This window comes from Antrostomus carolinensis, unplaced genomic scaffold (genome assembly GCF_000700745.2).
Source record: "Antrostomus carolinensis isolate BGI_N321 unplaced genomic scaffold, ASM70074v2 scaffold30463, whole genome shotgun sequence".
Classification (NCBI taxonomy): Eukaryota; Metazoa; Chordata; class Aves; order Caprimulgiformes; family Caprimulgidae; genus Antrostomus; species Antrostomus carolinensis.
Genome location: NW_010303621.1, coordinates 1 through 6,034, shown reverse-complemented (window position 1 = coordinate 6,034; position 6,034 = coordinate 1).

Genomic DNA, 6,034 nt, shown 5'->3' with positions numbered 1-6,034 from the left:
TGTAATAAAGCAAAGCTGTTTCGCATCAGAAGTCTTACATCTCAGTATTTGTTTTTCCTTTCCTGCAAAACCTTCACCTTCAGAGATTGTAGACAATTAAACCATTTATTGTAAGGCTACATGAAAATTGCTACATGAAAAAGCTAATTTTTCCAAATATTCTTAACAAAAGGTATCTTTAGAAAACAAAGGTATTGTGTACAGTTTTTATTGAAGAGTAAGTCTACAACACAGAGAGCTCAGGTTTGCAGAAGTCTTTAAGCCACTGCACAAACCATTAGCTCAATGTATTTGACCTTCCTGTTAATTACAATGCTAGTTAGCCTGCTTTTGTTAAGCCTCACAATATGACATCAGCTGAACAAACTCCCAAGAGATAAGGATTCTTAAATGCATGCTGTCATTTTGCCAGCAGCTTTTTTTTTTTTTTTAATACACTTTTACAGAGCTTTTCAGAAAATTAAATACAGGAAAAAAAAAAAGTTTATTTGTCTTTTCTCTTGTACACAGCAGCAAATCCCAAAGATCTTGGTAGGGCTTTTTAAGGTTTTCTAATATATCACCATGAAGGAAAACACAGACCAGGACTGCACTACACTAGACACAGCGGAAGCACGTACTGTGGACACTGACAAAACATGGGAAGGAGCACGCACAGCAAGACTGCACAGCTACAATGGTTTGTAACACCACCTGGAGTCCTGCCCATCCCACCCTATACCATGTGCCTTCAAATTCTCTTGCCTACAAAACTTGTTTCAATTGCAAAGTTACCAGAAACAGATCATTCACTCAGTACTTGTTCTCCACAACTCTGGAGAAGCACCTGGTTTGGGCTCCGGTGTTCACCGTTCAGATGATTTCAGTGCTGTCTGTGAACCTTAATAATTTCTCCTCTCTCAGAAGCATCAATACTCAAAACATACTAACGAACAAGGACTGGAACAAACACATATTACAGGTTTTTGCACAGTCCTACTGCTCAATGAATGTTACAAGAATTAACCCTTGCAGAGCGTGCCTCTTCTGTAACGTTACATTATAGAGAGAATGGAAGCAAAATGCAGAGGAAACCTGTATAACTACAAGCTGTGATGAGCCACATCCAGGACTGGGATTTGCTACTCTATCTGACATACTCTCTCATTAATGAAAGTCAGCCTGACATCCATTAGCAATAAATGATGTAACAAGAACTGAAGTAACATTATCCACCCTACAGTCAGCAAAAGAATAGACAACAGAAAAACGGAAGACTCGCAGGCCCACAATGCATCATGGCTCTGTTCAGAAACCCACCATTTCCTACTGAAGTCCATCACTCAAACAACCATGTACAGTAGTTTTATATTTAAAATAAAAATTCCTCACCTAAAGATTAAGTTGTTTGTAAAAAAACCCAAACAAAAACCAAATTCAAACTACAGTAGGAATACTATAGCAATAAGTCTACCCAAGAAAATAAAAAGGTTATTTTTGTAGGATTTAATACCACACAAGAAAAAATGTTTTATTATTAGGATAAGTTATTCTCAGCTACAGAAGTGTTTACTTCCACATTTACGGTGTAACCAAGCAATGCTATGTTGTTTTCCAAATCTCCATATCCAACTGAAATAATTTTCTTTCATAGAGATCACTTCCCCCCATACTGTTTATTAGCAAAGCAGCATAGCAGAAACAGTTTTAAATTTCAGATTTAAGCCTTAAGGAGACATGATCACGCCCATCTTTTACTGATAGCTATATTGGATCTTGCCTTGGAAAAATATGTAAGAATAGTGTCCCATATTAGAGCAATGACAATTTCACTCTCAGAAATACTCCATAAATAAAAAAACCAAAACACCCCATATAAATCTAACCAAGGCCTGACCAAGTTCCCCACAATTTTATTATGTAGAGGTTTTTCTAAAGCCATATAAAAACATCTGCACCACAACAGTATTTTAATAAATAATGCTGTCAGAAAATAATAAATGAAAGGAGAAAAACAAGTTAAAGGCATGCCTCTGCTACTGATTGCATCAAAACAGTTTGGAAATCTCCACGTTTGAAGCACTCATTTGGTGGTCTGACCACCAAAAGTGAGTTAAACAAAAATTGTTGCCTAATTGAAGTCTGTTGCCACGAACAGCTTGCCAAGTGCCGACCAGGCACAGCTTCCAGAAACCTACTGCCACTCTCTCAGTCACAGGAATAAGGGGGCCCAGCTCAGTCCCCTCCTGCAGCTGCAGGAAGCAGTCTGAATCCTGGTCAGTGTCTGGTCATCGCAGCTTAACAGCGACCCCTCACTGGTGCTTTCGGTCCTAGAGCCACCTGCTGCTCTCAAGGTCGGAATGTGTTGGCACACATCCCACCTGCTTCAGTCAGAAACACCCTCAGCTCCGGGCACTCAACGCCAGCCTTTCGACATTCCTACCAGGCGACACAACTGCAACCACAAGCAAGACCTTGCATCAATTTCATACAGAACTTCTGGCCATAATAAGAGCAGGATGAACCTCAAGCTGAGGGTAACTACCATTCCATATTAGATGGATGGTTTAAGTTCGCTTGTACTGAAAACCATATATTAAAACGAAGGAAATAATCGCCTGCCTGCAATTAGCTGCATCCTGTGTTAGTGTACAGTCAAGTCTGCCTCAGTGGAAGCCAATACAAGTTACTGAGCCGAAAATGGCATAACTTGTGTTAGCACAAGGACACGAGCAATGTCTTCCCGTAGCTTGTCAGAACACCAGACAGCAGTGCCAACGCAAACACATGGAGCAGCAGCAAAAGCTTTCCTCCCCCCAACCTGGTAAAGTCCACTGCATTGCCTAATTCCAGGCTGCCTCAAACTTAAATAAAAAACCCAAACACCCTGCATTTATTGATTCTGTCAATCTATAGCGAACCTTTTAGAAAAGGCTGTCACAACGAAGCAAGACTATCTCCTTTTTGCCCCAGTGTTCTCAAAACATGCTAGCCAAGAGGCTACTAAACTAAGAAACACAAACTTATTTTAGACATCTGCCATTTATACCCAGAGACTTCTGAAACAAACAACTAGATTCCTAAGCAAAGACATGGTTTAAGAGATTTATTTTTTTAACTCATTAACAAGCCAACTAAACTAATTCTGTTGTTTACAAAGCTCAAAGATATGCACATGGAGGTGCCTATGCAAGCAAAGAAGGTGACATAACCAGGTTGGCTGCACAAGAGGTCATTAAAAACAGTCCTAATAGGGCAAGAATAACAGCTTATATGAGAGACTCGGGCACACAATTACCACAGACCAACATGAACTGCTGCGATACAGACTGTGTTCCACAGTAAGTTTTTCAGCAGATTTACCAAGAACCATGTGTACCTAGAGCTCCATGTAAATGTTTCTTAGGTAACTATTTTCATACAGTATACTGTCTGTCTGTTGAAAACCAGTTTTCTTAAAAACACAGTTTTCTAAAGCAGAACAGAACAGCTTCACTGTTTAAAAGCCTTCACTTCTCCCAGTCTCTCCTGGGGCTTACTGGCACTGAGAGTACAGGATACAACCGTTACACCTACTGATGAAGCAAGAAACTGAATGAAGGAATCTATTCATACTCTGCTTACTCAACTTTAACTCTGGATATTTCAAACCACAGGGTGGACAGAGAAAAAAAAAACAAACAAAAAACCAAACAAACCCCCAAAACCCACTGGGAACTAGTTTGTTCCTTTTCTTTCACACTTCTTTTATGTTCTATTTGAGCCCGTCTTACTTCTTATTTCTACAAAGTCATGAAGATATTTTGTAGTCCAAAACTGCATAGTATTAGTCCAGTGAAAGATATATTACTCGGAAAGGAAAACCAAAAAGGGTAAGAACAGTTTAAACTTAGAATTATTAAAATTATTACAACAGATTAAAATTGGAATGAAAGAATACCTCTATTTCCTACATAAGAATGACTGCAATTTTCAGTAGTAACTTATTTAAGCTCTCAAGAATTGAACACATGCAAAACAATAAAGAAGTAATGTAAAAGAAAACAAGAGCATAATTCCCACAGTTAGAAATTTATTCCTCTGTCTCACCAAACAAAAAATTTAAAGCTTGTGTAATTAACAAAAACACTGCTGCAGTAACACTACAGCAGAAACTGTAGAAACAGTTGCAGGTGAATTTGTATCAGGCAGCTGTAGAATACACCAGTTCCTCTCTCTATTTAGAAAAAAGACGCATCCTAGACTTCTGTATCAAGAGCAGATATCACTTCCACATGACCTATGCTTGTGTTGGCTGGTTTATAAATGGTGCAATACTACAAAGCTCCACTAAAATGACCACTGTATAAATAAGATGGCACAGTAAATGTTTGAGTAAACTCAGAGTTAACTGGACTTTTTTATTCAAAATAGTGAAACTTCTTTCATCTGTAACAGTTTGTATAGATTAGAAAGTTTGGCTTTCTAATTTTCTAATTCCTCAGACTGCAAGTCATGTTCTTCCCACATTTCCTAGCATATTTACTATTGTACAGGACTTGATAATTAAGATAACACCTTTGAAACTGAAGCCACAGTCTCAGTTAATATCAAGTATAAGCTTAACTAAACTTAAGTAGATGTAAATAAAACTCATTTTTTCATTTGAGTGAAAAAGAGCTCAACCTAAACAGAAGAAAGTTTGGGGAATAAATAAATAAATTAAAGAAACCACGTTCACGTTGGCAATTTAAAATGATGCAACAACATTCACCAAATATAACAATGATCCTTTAGTAATCAAGGCCCTGCGAGGGCAGGACAGTTGGGCAACAGAAGGTTATCTATTCATGGTGACCTCTGCTTTAGTCCAGGAAAACACATGGACTTTTTTTTTTTTTTCCCCCAAGGAAGATTAAAAAAAAGTGTCCATCATCACAAGCATTACCTACCCTCAAATGTACTGTACCTTAAAACGTGCAGACATGGAATAGTTACAATCCAACACACAAATGCTAATAGGGAGTTATTGCACAATAACCCCCTCCCAAAAATCCTAATCTTCGATGTGTGAGCAAACAAAAAGACCTTTACTAGTAATCTTTCAAGAAAGTTACCTTTCTCACTCTCCGATATATATTTACATAGCAGCAAAACAGGTTCCTAGCCCTGTAAATGGGTTGGGTGTGTGCTGGGGGAGTCAGGGAAGAAATCAGGAAAAGGAAGTAAGTAGGAAAAACAGTCTCTAACTGCTGGGGCACATCAACTTTAAATAATAATAAAAAATACCCTTCTATCTGTTTATCCTTCTCTGGATATGCTATTGCTACAAGTAGCTCCTACAAATTTCTTTAAGGTGTGAGAAGGATGATAAAAATGAAGGTTATTTTTCAAGCTTGCTTTCACAGTGCGTTTGACTGCATCTGCCCAATTTCCTTACAAACTCAACTTGTCTTTCTTCTGATCTGGATACAGTAAATGTCCCCTAATTAAAGGAAAAATATTGGTGCAAAGCAACCAAAATTCTAAGAGATATGTCACCTCTGCAGAATAAGAAAGGCCACAGAGAACTCTTAACTCTAAGAGCTATAGTGCTTTATCAGCTTATTTTTTCCCTTCAAGATAGAGTACATGTTTTCAGAACATTAACATAGAACCTGTATTATCCATTTGTACTTGGAAGAGATTTCAGGACAAATCCATCAACTTCACAGAAAGTATTTTCTGCTCTGCAAGACATCACAGACATTGTATGTATTTGGCTACACTAACAGTTTTCAGCCAGCCCAGCCATGAGTTGGGGGCAAGATGTCAGAAGATCACCAGCCCTGGAAGATTTGAGACTGCAAGTCCAGGGCCTTAAACACCCTGTTTCCTCGTTTAAAAGTTCATCATTAATTTGCTCAAAATTGGTTCTAAAGTGACAAGCCCAAATCCTTTTTTGTTTGATATCGAGAGCACAACTCAATAAAACAGCTATCTGGGGCTCTCTCCCCCTGTCTGCACGTCTCGTATCAGAGACAGAACTTTCCCCCCACTCCGAAGTGCCGAGCTCAGCGGGCCCCGACCGGCAGCC